Source organism: Hippoglossus stenolepis, chromosome 10, assembly GCF_022539355.2.
Source record: "Hippoglossus stenolepis isolate QCI-W04-F060 chromosome 10, HSTE1.2, whole genome shotgun sequence".
Taxonomy (NCBI): domain Eukaryota; kingdom Metazoa; phylum Chordata; class Actinopteri; order Pleuronectiformes; family Pleuronectidae; genus Hippoglossus; species Hippoglossus stenolepis.
The window spans coordinates 18,823,068-18,839,075 of NC_061492.1; the positions used below are offsets into that span (position 1 = coordinate 18,823,068).

General features: G+C 43.9%; 1 protein-coding gene across 1 annotated transcript in view; it reads left to right on the forward strand.

Moving 5' to 3' along the window:
• Nucleotides 1-676: 676 nt before the first annotated feature.
• Nucleotides 677-16,008, forward strand: part of daam2 (dishevelled associated activator of morphogenesis 2) — a 103,021-nt gene continuing 87,689 nt past the window's right edge. The window contains exon 1 of the mRNA XM_035167492.2: nucleotides 677-858. The gene's annotated coding sequence lies outside the window, so the exon portion shown is untranslated. The remainder of the gene's footprint in view (nucleotides 859-16,008) is intronic.

The following is a 16,008-nucleotide window of genomic DNA, read 5'->3' on the forward strand; positions in this document are numbered from 1 at the left end:
TGAGCTCTATTCTAGTTGTTTTTTCCGTTTGTGTCTGGATTTATTTGTAGACTGGATTTTGCAAACACTACCAAACTGATTTCCACCCAACTTGGAGGAGGGATCGGGCCCGGGAAGAACCAATGTAATTTTGTGCAAACATGGATAAAAGATAGATAGATAGATAGATAGATAGATAGATAGATAGATAGACAGACAGACAGACAGATAGATAGATAGATAGATAGATAGATAGATAGATAGATAGATAGATAGATAGATAGATAGATAGTTGGATGGATGGATGGATGGATGGATGGATAGATAGATAGATAGATAGATAGATAGATAGATAGATAGATAGATAGATAGATAGATAGATAGATAGAATAGATAGATACATAGATAGATGGATATATACATAGATAGATGGATAGATAGATGGATACATAGATAGAGAGATAAATAGATCAATAGATATAAAAAAATATATATTTCTACGATAATAACTATCATGAAATGGGGCCTGTCATATCTGAGGTATATATGATTCTGATTGTAGTGTGGTCAACCTCACCTCACCAGGCAGACACACACACACACACGCACACGCACACGCACAGTGCACGGTGAGTGAGTGCGGTAGCTTTAAGAGTGGAGGCGTGGTGCTGCTGTTGTGACCGACTTGTCAGTTCCTCCTCTCTCTCCCTATCACTCAGCTGAATGAACAGCCTCGCGCAGCCACCGAGGGCCATCGGCTCTGTTTATCCACCGACTCCGTCAACGTTCGCCTGGTGACAGCGACAAGGGATTATTATTATTACCACCGCCGTCATCCCCGCCGCGCGCCGAGCTGTTTCTCTGTGACGAAGCTGGGAGGTGAGTCCACCGTGTGTCCGCAGCGGATCGGATCAGGAGTGAGCGGTGGCGTGTGATGGTGCTCACCAGGTTTCTCCTTCAGCAAACCGTGGATGGGGAGGGAGGCACCGACTGGATGTTCTAACCCTGAAATTAGACAGAATAGAACTATTAATCATCGAAATGAATGTAAGCTGCGGTTGGTGTCGGCTGCCTTTTGATAATGGTCAATTTAAAAATAACACATTTTAGGGCGAAACTGTGATTAGTGTGGCTACTGCGTTCCCCCCCTCAGCGAGCCAATTAACACCCAGCACCTGAGATGAAGCCTGACAGTGCTCTGAACGTGTTCACATCAAAGGAGGAAATGATCCGGGACTCGGTATCATCTAATATAACGTGTTATTCACCGACATTTCATCCATATGAGGTGATTTAAATGCGGCTCTGCGCATGTCTGTGTGCCTCCGTCTGTGATGTGGATTCGACGCTTGATGACAAGGGAAATCTAGGTTTTAGTTGTTCGCATTAGTATTTTTAAGATGTTGCCGGACCGTGTTCAGCCCTTCACATGCTGCGCAATGCATTTGACCTCGGTGCTGGGCTGAAGGAAAAGACAGTAATTCCTGTAGTTGTCCAAAGAGGGCGCTGCGTCCCCTCCACAGCCCTGTCTTCAGTGGCTGCTTCACGCACACTGCAAAAAAACGAGAGAAGGGAAAAGCTCTGTAGTCTTACAATTAAAGTCTTTTTCTAATCAAGTCAAAGTTTTTTCAGTTGTATTGAGCTGCTGTGGAAATAGTTTCTCCTGTTTCCATGTTTTTTTTTAGTTGAAGTTAAAACAATAGATTTGTGAAAAAAAATTGCAGAATCATATTGCATCAATCAATTGGATATGTGTAATTGTATGATCTCTTTGTGTATATGTTCATGTTTACACAATATTACAAATAAAATGTACACGTGTAGTTTATAATGCTGTGGCTCAGGAGGTAGATTAGGTCGTCCAGAAGCCATTATAAGTTGGTGTGATCCCAGTCTCCCCAGTTTCACTTTCTGAAATGTCCTCGGGCAAAACCCCAAAGTGCCCCTGACGGCTGTGCCGGCCGTGTGTGTGATAGAGAAAGTGCTGCACATTGATGCCCTGTGTGATGGATTGAATGGCAAAAGCTGTGGTGTTAAGTGCTTGAAATGGTCATCAAGACTAGAAAAGTGCTCTATAAATACAAACTCTTACCGTATTAGCACAATATGAGAATAAACTACCCATGATGGTTGATACTTCTTGCAGTGGGCAGATATTCCTATTCTCTTGTGCTAAATCATGCTGGAACAAATTTTCATGTTGTGCTTTACATCCAGTCATCAACATGTCAAAAGTCTTTTCTCTGTGTAACAGTAGAGCACGTCTCTTCACAACTCTGCTGTCTAAACACCAGAGAAGAATGTGGAAAGTGCTGCCTGGTGAAGGCTGAGCTCTCACGTCAGTTTCCCAAATTGTTCTGTTCCACATAAAACACAATATTCTGCATTTCTAATCAGGAGAATTGAGGTAAATGCTTGTAGTCTTCAGGCATCCATAGCTCTTAAAACCCACGCTGCTGGGAAGGCATCAAGAGCTATTTAGCTCAACATCTGGCAGGGATGCGGTATTAGGTCCTCTTGGCCAGTTGTTGAGGCTTTACAAGCACAGCACCATGCTAAGCACAAAATCATCCCCTCCTCCTCACCCACACAGCTTTGCCCAAAGGAGGACTCCGCATCTGCTACATTCCTCCTACTGGATCAAGACTGTGCTGCTTGGGAGCATCAAGTAAAGCCACAGTGATCCTGGACTATTTGGCCGCGGTCCAGAGAAATAAGAAAAAATAAAAGCGACGATTATGGGTGATAGGAATGGAATAGAAATGACACTTTAATCATGCTAATCCATTGGGAGTAAGTGGCTTGCAGGATTTGTCCATGTAAGGCCGCTGGGGGAATTTTGAACAATGTGTAATGCACATACTTTACATGCTGCCCACTGAACCCCAGACTGGTGTTAATGGATGTCAGCGTTAGATGGATTTATTGAAAAGCCCCCCCACTATAGTCAGCTGTATGTCTCTAAGCAGAGCTGCACTCCACTGAGCTTTTAATACGCTTTAAGCTTTTTCACAGACTCAGCTTCTAGCATGTAAAATCATAAATATAAAACAGTGTTATTTGTCTGTTTACTCTCAAGTCTGACCAGAGCAGCTGCTCCAGCAATTTGGCTGGAGTATCTTTAGGCCCCCTGTTTTGACTATAGAGGATAATCCTTGTCCAGCTACCTGTGTGTTTTCAGAGGGGAGGGGGATAAAAAAAATATGTCTGGTATCCAAGAGCAACAAGGCCACTGGGCTGAGGTGTTCGGCTCCTGGCCGTGGCCCTGCTGACTGGGCGGAAGGTAAAGAACTGCTGGTTGTGTGCCTGTGGGCGGAAGGATGACTGGAAACCCTGCTCAGCTCAGGGTGGCTGCGTGTGTGAGACCAGGTAGCTGAGTGGCCACACATGGTTTTGGTCTGTGCCCAGTCAAAGCTTTAAGAGGGGTTGCCAGCAGGGGGAAAGACGGGAGCCATTGTTCTTGACCAGTCACCGAGGTAGAAGTTTACTGACTTCCAGCAAGTTCAGATGTTTTGGTTGGCAGAGGCCTCTGCCTGCTGGGGCCACAAGGTGAGAATGCTGTGGGCAGTACTGGGCAGTAATGGGGCCGGCCGGAGGCATATGTTTGCTGCAGGGAAGACATGTTGCTCAGTTTTTCTTTTGTGCAGCCTTTATTGTTAATGCATATCTGCAGCCAAGTCACTGATTCTGTGTATGATTTGCCAGAGGCTCTTTGGATACAGATTTACATTGTATGTGGTCCAAATGTGACTTTTAAAACCATACCCAAGTAATCATCACATCGTCTTGACACCACAGTGTGCAGCACTCGCACCCTTACAGTTCACCTAATAACGTTCCAAGTCAATGGCTTTGTCCCAGGCTCACCTAATAAAACGTGCTTAGTTTGCCAGCTGCTGGCTCTTCTGTTTCTTCTTCCTTCTTCTCTGAAGCCATCACTAACACGCAGAGTGGCCACAGCACAGGCACACCGCCTCCTGCCTGTCTCCGCTGCAGCCCACTCTTCCCTTCGTGCGGTGGATAGGCAGGCAGCGTGCTGACTTACTGTATCTGTGCAGGGCTTCTGGCACAGAGCGAAGGCGTCTGGGAGTAATTAGCTGTGTGAGGGTATAATCCTATACCAGACACAGTGTTGCATCTGTTAAAAGTCCCCCTCCTCCTCCTCGCATCCCAGTCCTCAGTCACAAGTGGTCACGCAGCACTTTAATAGCACTTTCATTTATGAGTACGGTATGTCAAAAGAAGTGAAACCAGTGTGGTGTGCATATTTGTTTTTGCAGCAGGAGGCAACTGTATTTTTACACCATGAATTGCACTTATGCTGTGTGCATATGCAGAGCCATATCTCAGAAAAGAAAGGTTTAAAATGGAACATAAACAGTGTGTTTACTGCTGCCTGTCGTACTCTGGAACTATAAACTGTACATGTGCACAGAAGCACCCTTAAAACTGCAAGGATAGTTAGGGGCTCATCCAATGCCCGAAAAGAGTCACTGTGAAACAACTTGGATCATAAACTTGATTTATATATTTGAATAACTTGCTTTTTCTAGAAGAATGGAAAGGTTTTAAAGTTTGGACGCTAAAGTTGGAAAATACACAAAGATCTTAATACTGCACCGCATGTTCTCCTCTCTGTAACATTCCTGGAGAGTATGATATGGTTGATTTTATGGGGACGTGGTTAAAGACAGAGTTGGCCATGCTTGTTTCAGGTTTAGTCAAAATACCTCCAACATTGAACATTTATTCTATTTTGTCTGAAAGTAAAAAAATATTTATAATGAAATTTTTCTAACCCCATACAGTGGCCTGAAGTCAGCTTCTGTAGAGCACGTCCTGTCTACAGGTGTTCATTGAGCAGGACTTGCTGATGAGTGGTTGCAGAAGGTTCTGCTTGGTTTCTTCGATATAGACGTGAGGTTGTTGTCTGCTGTGAAGAACCTGAGTTGGAGAGGAAGTGCAGCGTGGCAGGAATGCCCAGGTTTCCTGGAAACCATTTGCATCACATCAGCATGGGCTTTACCCAGGTGTGAAGAAGTCAGTGATATAATCTGAGTGTACATGTGCTGGCACCTCATCCTAGTAATCTGAATATCTGCAAGGTTTTTATTTTTTCTCTGCCGTTTCACGTAGCTCTTGCATCGTACGCTGTGGCCATAGGATGTGTGGTGTGGGCAACACGTTGGCAGAGCAGCAGCAGCAGCGTTGGAGCTCCATTTGTGTTGACACAGGACGCATTCAGACACAGCATTGAGTTGTAGGTCACCTGCTGCGGAAGCAATTACGGATGTATACTTTGAGTAAAAGGTCAACCGTTGCTTGGCCTGTGTCGACCTCTGGACAGATGGATAGAAGCATAAACTTTCATGAGACGAACGACCCCTAGTGGTAGCACACTATGGTGTGGTGATTGTACAGTACAAGACATTTTGCATTCATCCACCATCCCTCCTTCTTTTTCCTCCTCTTCAATATGTCCCTGTTATCGAATTTCCTCTCACCACACACGCACTGTTTAAAAAAACCACACAGTCATTCGGTTAATTAACATCTCATAGACCTCAGATACTTAATCATAGAATAGACACCTCAAGTTCAGTTTTGTACAATATATCATTGTTAAGTGGGCTTTGACTGGCTCCATGCCATTGTAGTGTTTTTGGAAACAGTAGCTCAGTGCCTTCCTGATTAGGCTTGCGTGTTTCCACCACTGGTATGAATTAGGAAGTGATTTCACCATGCTTTGTTCTCATTCTATTAGGGAAGCTGGTGGTGTTTGCATTGTGTGTGTATGATGACTGGTTGATTGGTTCTTCAGTCATATCAGGGACCAACACACAGTGAGCAGATGCAAGTTTACCTCTTTAATGTCTTGAGGAATTATTTCCCCATCACTGCAAGTGATTGTCGCACGGGGGGGGGGGGGTTAATGGAGGTTGAGAGTATCACAATGTCTTCACCTCCTGACAGCTCGCTCCCCCTACATCACCCTGCTTTCCCCCAATCTTGTCCCTTTTACCCTCGTCCCTCCTCTAACCTCCAGACATCTAACTCAATGCAATGGTTGTTTCAGCCCCACGTTTCCATGTAGTCACAGGCAATTAGCTCCTGTCAAAATAGGCTGCAGGATGGAGGGTTGGGACTCGGGCATCCAAACCCCTTACTCTTGCCCCCTACACTTGGCCAGTATTACCCTGAGCTACCGAGAAAAGGCCAGATAGATTTTTGTTAATAGATGGAAGGGAAAGGGAAAGAGGGGGTGCACTTGGGACTTGGGAGTGTGCTACCTCGCTGAGCACAAAGCGGCTCTTTCACTTGGGATGTAGAGCGCATATGGAATCGTTTATCAAATCTCCAGTGCGTCAGTCCCCTGTGTTCTCTCGGCTGCAGGTTTCCCCCTCACCTCCGCATCTCAGATTCACTTTGCTTCTGACTTAATGTTGGAAAGCTGCACCTGGAGATGTTCCTCCGTCAGTCCTCGCTCAACGGCACTCCTCAAACCATAAATAAACCTTGAGGTCTACTCATTTAAGTACCCTTGAAAATGTCTGTCAATTTCTTAGATGTTCTGTTTGGACCTTGTGGCCTGTCTACACCATTCCAGTGGACATGACTGACCACTGTGACTGAACCTCAAATTACCAGCTAGACACGTCTATGTAGGTAGATCATTCCCTGGTGATGCCTGTAGTCACAGTGGGCCAGTTGAGTTTGCTCTGGCTTCACTGATTCTCTCACCACGGGACAGTTGGCATTCATTGCATTTAGTGCTTTGAAGGTTATGTGACCTTTATTCAAAAGCTGTATTTACTAGAGTCTGCTTGCCATTCACTGAATGAATTACAGAAATTATAGGAAAACTATTTTAACAGTAAAACAATGCCAGCATGACATCATCTCCAAGGATTGGCCCCTGAACTGCACAGCTGGGTGCAGATAAAGGAGCAGCTCGGATGTTTATTTTTTTCCCCTTCTGCATTCCAGCTTCTTATTTATAATGGCTATGATATCCAGCTTAGAGGGGGTTACTTCTATAAAAGGAAGTTTGAAGACTTTTGCCGACCCACTCGAAAGGAGGCTCACATGCCACATTTTCTCAAGATGTAACCTTTAGATTTCCAGTAGAGGGACATCAATCACACAGCAAAACACTGAGCAATTTTGGCTCGGGTTAAAGACAGTGAAATATGTGATTGAACACTTGACTGCAGACACGGCACAATCCAAACGGGAAGCCATCGGATCCCTCTGTGGGTTTCTGCTTTTGGATCAACCAGGTGTGTTAAAGATTTGAGGGTCCTAGTGTATGAAGTTTTTGGTTTTTCTGTGCTCTAAATTGCCAAAACTCCAACAAGGAATTGTGAAAAGAAGCTGTGTAAAATGTAAAGCCATTTTCAAATATGAAAGTGTCTGAAAAATCGGATCCAGAGTTTGCCTTTCACATATGAAGAACACAGCAGGATATTGTCCGAGTCAGACGTGTTCAGAACAACACAAACTTGTCTGAAACCTTTAGGCGAGGGGTGGCACAGGTTTAGTGCATGCAGGAGACAGGAATTTACTTAGAAATGCTGCTGCTGAAAGCAGTGTTTATTTTCCTGCTGTATTCTCACATCGGCTCACTGAAAGCAGCCTTATAGATGCAGCTCTGTATCAGACCTATGTTTTTGTTAAGATTAGACTCCACATATCGTTAACTGTGGTGAAAGGTGACCTTTGACCTGCGACCGTACTCAACTGCCCCACTGACCCTCCAGGAAATAGATTTTGTTTACAAAGAGCTCGTCATTATATGCTTTAGATTTAATTATCTTGACATGTTGGGTTGGGCAGCTAATGGCTTTCAATAGCTATGTCTGGAGTCATGGGGCTTTGGTTTGACAAATTTCACCCATCTTCTCTTTAACCTGAGAACTTCTCTTGCTTGCAAACTGAGTAGAATTTGTCCCCATTGCCAAACTGATGACAATTCTTTATCTTGAATTTTTGGTCTCCGAAAGGATCAAGTCCTCAGTAAATTATGCTAACCTCTTCTACACTAACAGTCCAGATGTTCTCTGTGGCCTGACACCCTGTTTAATGCCCAGCAGATGGTATTTGTAGTGGTGGATTGTGCTGAAAACAGATTACCTTAATGAAGTCATTTACCATTGAACTATGTTGGTCTGGTCAAATGATTTGGTGGAGGCCTCCAACAGCCTCCTGGGTTCCTAAAAATTTACTTTAGGTTATTTACAGGGTAAACATGGAAGAATGTTGAGCCCCAACCGGCACCACTTTAAAGAGCAGTGTTTGTCAATAGAGTGCATTCACCATAAGGGGCCTCCTCACAAGAGATGTGGCAACATTTACTTCTTTGGCTGTGTTATTGTAACTATCAGATCTTCCTCCTCTTTCCCTCCCTCCCTCTGTCTCCGTGGTGGACAGGGGTCCCTTTCGCTGCCCTGTGTGACTCTGTTTGTGTGTTTGATTGTGGGAAAGTTTCTCGACTGTCCGTGAGAGTCCCCCGCTCTCTGGAATGGCTTTTCCCTGGGGGTCCTCCAGGCTCATGGAGGCTGAGCACCACCACTGCACTGGGCCCCACCTCTCGTGCCAGCAACCCCTAGTGGTAGCAGAATTCCTCTGCCGTGTCTTTGACTCCCAAAACCACTTGTCTACGCCATTTGTGTCCCTTCTTTAATAGTCTCAATAATACAGTTGATCTTTTCAGAGGAAGGAGATCCTCAGGCTTTTCTGTACACTGATGAAGTCACCTCAGGCGGGATGAGATTGAGATATGGATCTTGATGCGACACAGACTGTTGAAAATGGGGTGTGTGTTTACTTTAGCTACTGCTGAAAATGTTTCGACGCCAAAGCTGGATATTGAACCTACATACGTAAAGTTTATAACTTTGAGTTTGTTGTTCTGCTTATGAGACTTGTTCTGGTTCAGTACTGTGTCATTCGGCAGAGGAAATTACTTCATTACACTAAGCTGGTGGCTTTGTATATTAGGGTGTGGTTTCCAGTTTTCCCTTTAATGCATTTAGTTGTCACTGCATTGATTTGTCCCCATTTCCACATTTGGATACCAGCAGTTACTGTTTCACATTTGTTTCATGGGATTCCCCTGAAATACAGGTTCTGTGTCATTCCCACAGCACAGTCAACAGTTCAGTATGTGATCCACTTTGTTTTTCACAGTTTTTTTTGTAATCCTGTACTAAATATACAGTAGGACAGGCTTTCCGATAACAAAGCCTCCCAGCACCAAGCAACTGTAATTCATTTAAGTGGTATGACAAATGTGTGTGGTTTACTATTATGGCGCACGTTTATTATGCTGTAAATTTAATTGAAAAAAAAAACTGATAATCTCTGATTTGCTGTGGCTCTTAGCTCTCGTCATTGCAGACCATGTGTAAAAAAAATAATTTATTGGATATCCTTCGAAAAGTTGAACCTCTGTGGTAAACATAGTTGCGAGGCAAAGATCAGGGTAAAGGTATAAAACCATTTCTAAATCTTTAAATTTTCTCTGGAGCACAGTGGCCTCAATCATTTTGTCATGGAAGAAGTTTGGAACAACCAGGCCCCTCTGTTTCACTGTCTGGTCCAACAGTCCTCTGCAGAAATGGGAGAACTTGCCAAAAGGACAACCATCTGAGCAGCACTGCATCAATCAGGCCTTTATGGTAGATTGCCACTTTGAGTGAAAGGCATATGACAGGGTGCTTGGTGGTTTCCAAATGGCATTTAAAGGAATCTTGAGATCATGAGGAGAAGAAGGATCCTCTGGTCTGATGACAAAAACTGAACTATTTTTAGGGAGCTTTCATCGGAGTCTGATCAGAATTGAGGGAAGGATGAATGTACTCGAATACAGTGAGGTCCTTGAATAAAACCTGCTCCAGCTTGCATGCAACCTGAGACAGTATGACAGTGACTCAAAGCATAGAGCCAAGACAACAGCAGACAGCAGTTCACAAACTCTTCCCATCCAATCTGATCGCATTTAAGTCGATCTGTCAGGAAGAATGGAATAAAGTGCTCGAATCCAGGTGTGCGAAGCTTGCAGAGACTTTACCAGAGAAGAATCGCAGGTGTGCCAAAGTATATCTATTCTATAAACTTCAGTTTTTGATTTTCAATAAATTTGCAAACATTCATAAAAATACATTTTATTTTTTACCATTAAGTGAAAATTTATAGTCAAAATGGCAATTTATCTATTTACAATCACTGTGCAAAAGTGAAGGGGTCTGAATATTCTTAAATATAATTCACCTTGTTTTCACCAGGAATCCATCATAATGTTCTTCTATCCTCACCTGCAGGGTTTGGAAACCATTCGACCATAAATTTGTTTGACCTGAAGAATAAAAAATTGTTTAAAACGTACAGGGTCATACAAAACCTCCCTAGTGATCTTGCTTTGTTTAAAACCAAAGGCCAGTACTAAACAGTAAAACATTTTGTGAGATAAACACCATCATAACTCTTGTCCAGACATTGGGATTACAAAGTTTGGCATCTGTAGCTTCTCTTGCATTTCTTTGCAATCATGTCATGACTTTATGGAGCTCATAAGTAGATCAGAAAGCTGTGACAGGCACTTTTACTGTACTCTGCAGGGCTCTAATGCATCTTCTGAGCTAACGGCCATCTCATTCTGTTTGAGCTCCGAGATGGATGAGTGAGCTGCAGTTAAGGATCCAGGAATGATGACGAACGGTTTTGTCTCTTTGCTATCAAGTGGCTAAACAGACGAACACCATCCGTACAGTGGAGTCGAGCCATAATTCCTTCATCCCTTGCAACTTCTTTTCAAAAACTCCCTTTTCACAGAGTGACAGACCGCATGTTGGCAACAACTACAGCATTCAGTGGTCGTATGAATAGGGGTCTGTCCCTGGAGAGGCTTGTTGAAATGGGGCCTTTTGCTTTTATCCCTCCGGAGAGGCAGATTGATCTTGTGCAGGTTTGCACTGGCAGTGAACTTCAAATGGACTGTTGAAAGGCGAGGCGTTTATTTGTGCTACATTATAAACTGTGTCCCTTTTTCCAGATTTAGCCTCTGTTAATGCTCTCCATCATAAGTAAGCTCTACCAGCCCCCCTCTTCTCCTCTCTATGTCTGTTATTCTTACATTCAACTTCAACAGTAGCCCCAACTTTCCCTCTTGACCTGCTCTTTTGGTGTTTTCCTGTGTGCATGCCACGATCAATACTGATGTGAAACACAGGTACTCATGTAGAGTCAAGCTTTCCTTTGGAGAGGGGGTGGGGAGGAAGCCTGCTAAAATAGTCGTCATCCTCCTCCGACATGAGCTCCATCACTCCCTCGTGGCGTATATCACATGTGGACACCAGGTGACTCCCTTTGTGCTGTTCCCTTGGTTACCAAAATACTGCCCGGCTTCCGATCCTCCTCCTCCTCTTCATCCTCCTTCACATCGTACGGTAGCCTCTTGGAGCACTGTGCTGTTTTCCTTCTCCTTCAGCTTGTATAAACCAGAAGACTATCTGCCATCAGCATTCAGGAAGTGTGGGGGTAAACAAATCACAGAAGCCAGCAGGAGAAACCCAGATGACCCCAGCATTTCCTAGCAACCATGGAGAGCAGGTTATTTTTGGATAGTGTCGTCTGCATTGTGTTTATGAGGATTATTTATCTTTGTGTGTTAGAGAAGACTTGCTTGTGCAAAATGTGAGATTGCATTGTTTGGAAAAATCAAGCAAGGCCTCTTTCTTTTAATTTTAAACACCATATAATCACTAACTCGACTCCAATTGTGCTTTTGACTAATTTGACTAATTAGTCATTGAGTTTGATGTAGCACTTATGTGCTGGGGTACGGTGCTGCAGTGGTCAGCAATGTCTCCTCAAAGCAAGGTTTCTGGTTCAAATCCCAGATTGGCAGGGGTCCTCCCCTGTTTGCATGTTCTCCCAATGGAACTTTCTCTGGGAACTCCAGCTTCCTTGGGGTTAGGTTAATTGACCATAAGTGTGAGCGTGAAGGGTTTTGTTTCTGTATGTTGGCCCCGACCAGGTGTACCCCGACTCTTGCCTAATGTAAGTTGGAATTGACTCCAGCTACCCTCAAAGGATAAACGGTTTAGAGAATTGAGAGAAGAACTAATGTGCTTTTTGCACCGGTTTCTGTGACCTGTATTTACATTACTGTTGTTAAAAGTTAAGGGTGTATTTTCCTTTTTTAAGACAGTTCTCAAGAGGAAATGACAGAAATACAGAAACAAGAATCTCTGCACAATATCCGTTTGCACGTGTGCTGATAGGTCCCCAGCCTGTCAGCACTGGAGTGATGGAGAGAGAAACTAAAGGCCATTGACCTGTGCACCAAATCATCTGACTCTTTCAGGCACACGCTGAATGCAGGGAATGACATCCTCATTGTCTTCAAAAGCCCCTTTTCATGCCGTATCAGAGCCCTCAGGCAGTGATCCATCTCAGAAATGGCTTCTTAATGTCCCGTCTACCTCCATCATCACAGTTCACCCCCTCCTTCCCTACCCCCTACTGTCCCATTGTCCAGCAGCCAGAGGAATTAGCTGTGCCATGTAGGAGACCGATCATCAGGGGAAGGGGAACAACAACACAGTGGCAGAGTGTAACCATGCTCTTGACCACATCTACACAAGCAGCAGGGGGTGGATTAGAGGTATTAGACAGAGAGACTGGACCCTTGGTGCAGACATTAATGCTGCTATCAACTGATGCACACTTCACCGTCCACCCACCCCCAACCATAAAATCCCTAAAATGCACAATTAACTGCTTGAGTGATCTGGGCTATTACACTCGCATGAGATCAGCTTTATTATGGACAGTATGGAAGTTATTTAATTATTTGTTTTTTATAGTGGTTCTGGAATGTCAGGAGGCAGAGGATGTGACAGAAGTTAATTTGTTTAAATCAACGTAAAGGCCTTGGTGAAATATTGGGGGAATAATGACTCAAATCCAATTAGTCAATGAGAATTAAATGAGATTTTCCATAAGACTCAAGCGGGTATGCTTATGCGTGCTCCTGTTAAGTCAATTAAAAGACAAAGCTTGGACTTAAGCAGCACAGTATCCCCATGATTGAGAGCAAACACAGGGAAAGAATGATGCAGCTCCAAATACAAAGATGAAAACATGAGGTTAATATATTTCAAAGTGTCTTGTATGAATCATTTTCCTTTTTTAAAAAAAAAAAAAAATCGCTTTTTCAAAAATTACACCAGGTCTGTTTCTAAAACTGCCTCAGCTTCTTCTCTCTCTCTCTCACTCTCTTGGATCGCCACCACTCTTGCACTGCGCCCCGATTCGCTGCCAGGTTACCTTGGCGACAGGCCGCAGTACATAAACCGGGCGATGCTCGGGGAGAGCTGTGCCGCGAGGCAGGAAATCTTGTGCATTCTTTATCTCTCACCCTTTGGATGGCGCTCCCGCAGTTCCTCAGTAGGGCGCAGGAGCCACATAAGCAAGAGGGAGCTGTATTTTTCTATCCGGTCCATTTTTCCACCTTTTCAGCCAGAGATAAACAAAAGCGTTGAGGTCTGTGAGCAACCCACACAAGTGTTGGTTCGAAAAATGAAAAGAGGAAAGAAGTAGAAATATGGAGCAGTACACTGAGATCCAATGAATTTCAATGAATTTTCTCAACATTGGCTGAATCATCTGCAGAAATCTGACGTCTTACATTGTTCTAAGACAATAACTCACTGTTACATGAACACACATCCTCCACTTCCTCAAGTCTGACACTGGTTTCCCACTGGTGTCAGACGTTTGAACCCCAGTATGAATGCATACACTCACGTTTAGAACACATGAATGAAAAGGGACACACACACACACACACACACACAACACACACACACACACACACACACCCTATCCGTCATTACCTTGCCTTCCTGACATTCCATCCAGGATCCTGAGGAAGAGGAAAATCGCTGTTCTGAGCAGAGGCCCGGCCTATGAAAGAACGGAGGAAGCAAAGAAACCCCTGCTGTGATTCATTTGTGTCTTGCATAGATTTGAACTCACACGTACGTCGCAAACTCACTTAGAGCCCAGTTGACAAAGTATTAAAACAGATGCCGGTCATAAATCTGTCTCGTGCTTTTGGCCACTGGTCAGCAATGTGCAGTACATTTCCCAGACTTATCTTCGCCTCCTTTTTCTCATTAGATTTCACTTCTACTTAAAATCTTCAAAAGTAATGCCGTATCAACTGTCAGAGCTTCTACTGTAGTGTATTTTTAGCTGCGGTGTTGGAGTTTGGATGAACAGTTGCAGACACCTCTCCAGCTCGGCTTTGCTTTCCTTTTCATCACAGTTGCCTCAGATGAAAGTAGAACACTAGGCCAAGGCCGAGTAAGCCGGTTTGTCTCCCCTGAAGGAACAGTTCCACTCAAAAGCAGAGGCTGCTGATGGCAGAAGACCATCGAGTTGCTTTTGAGTCCTTGTTCCTGTTCTTCATCGATCCGCTCCCTCCTTCCTTCCAATCAATGCTCATGGTTATTGAAATGGCTGCTTTGAGCGGTGTATAAAAGGAAGACATGGGGGTTATGAAGCAAGGTCAGTGAGTTCTACACTTCATATCACACCATACATCTTGGAGGGCGGGTGCGTTAACTGACTGCGTGCACCACAGTGACCATTGTGGTCATAATAATGCCAGCTCTCACTACAGCTCTTTCGGTCTCGGGAGGTAAAAAAAAAAATGTCAGACTCATTGTTCTACGAAGGAAATTAAGATGCAGGGAGAGGAAAAGCAACAGGAGGGGAAAAAAATTTGCTGACCCACATTTTTGTTGCAGCGTGCAATGGGACAACAATTTAGAGGCCCAACCTGACCATTTAACTTAAATAGCATGTAATCGAAACAATGTGTGTTTATTGCGCGTCGCCAGAGCAGATGTGATTAAGCCAGATTTGTACTACGGAGGTGAAGGCTTTATTTCTTTTTTTTTTTTTCGGGCAGGTTTTCATCCTGTTTAGGATTTACAAATGGGACAGCTGCTCATAGTGTGACAGCATTTCTTCGCCCTTAACCTGCACTCGTATTTCTGCACCGCTCCGCATTTTTGAAGCATGGGTAAGGAAACATCTGCACTGCATTTAAATGAATACAGTATATAGTGACTACATGATGTCTGTAGGATTGGCTTGGACGATGCTGGATGCTACACATGAATGCAGTTAAAACGTCCTTGAGGATACAGTGCTCACTGAGGTCAGCAGAGGTTGTACTATGAGTACTCCTGATCCAATACAAATATGTGTGTGTTTGTGTTCTAGTTGTGAGGACCACATTAACGCAGAGCTAAAACTGAAGACGTGTTGTTACTCCTTAAGGGCCTTTTAGACTGGGGTATGTTGCGTAAAGTGTGGTCTGACCACGTCTGAAGTCAAAAAAGTGTTAGGAGCCGTCCCGGCCTAATTCGCAACAGCACATATTTATGCATTTGGCAAGTCACAAATATGTTGATGCCAAATGCATCAGTGAAACGTTCACAGAGTACTTACTTTCTGCCAAAATATCCGATCTTCCAATACATTATCCACATGTAGTTGCTACGGCAGTATTTAAGCTTTTAATGTTCATGTCTAGGCTCTAAAAGCACGTGGTTAATGTTTGGGAAAGGCTGTGGTCTGGTTTGATACAGAAAAAGTTCTTAATGTCTTCATACTCATGTTTATTCACAATCCTTACCTAACCTCAACCAGACTGCTTTTGTTGCCGTACAACCACAGAAGAACAGTAAAACAGCAAAGGTGGATGCCTTGTGCAATGTACTGGTACGGCACACATGAAAGTGTTGAAACATGATCCATAAAGTCCAGTCACAGATTAATTTGATGAAAGGATTATCAGAGGCCAAAACACTGGGTAAGGTCTTGCATCTCTCACTGAAAGGATTTTAAACACACGCTGAGCTACTGGTCTGTCTGAAAGCAGCTTAGCTTTTTCAAGAGACAAAGGATCGGCCACTGGTTTACAGGAATAATATTAGTCAGTGGAAAGTA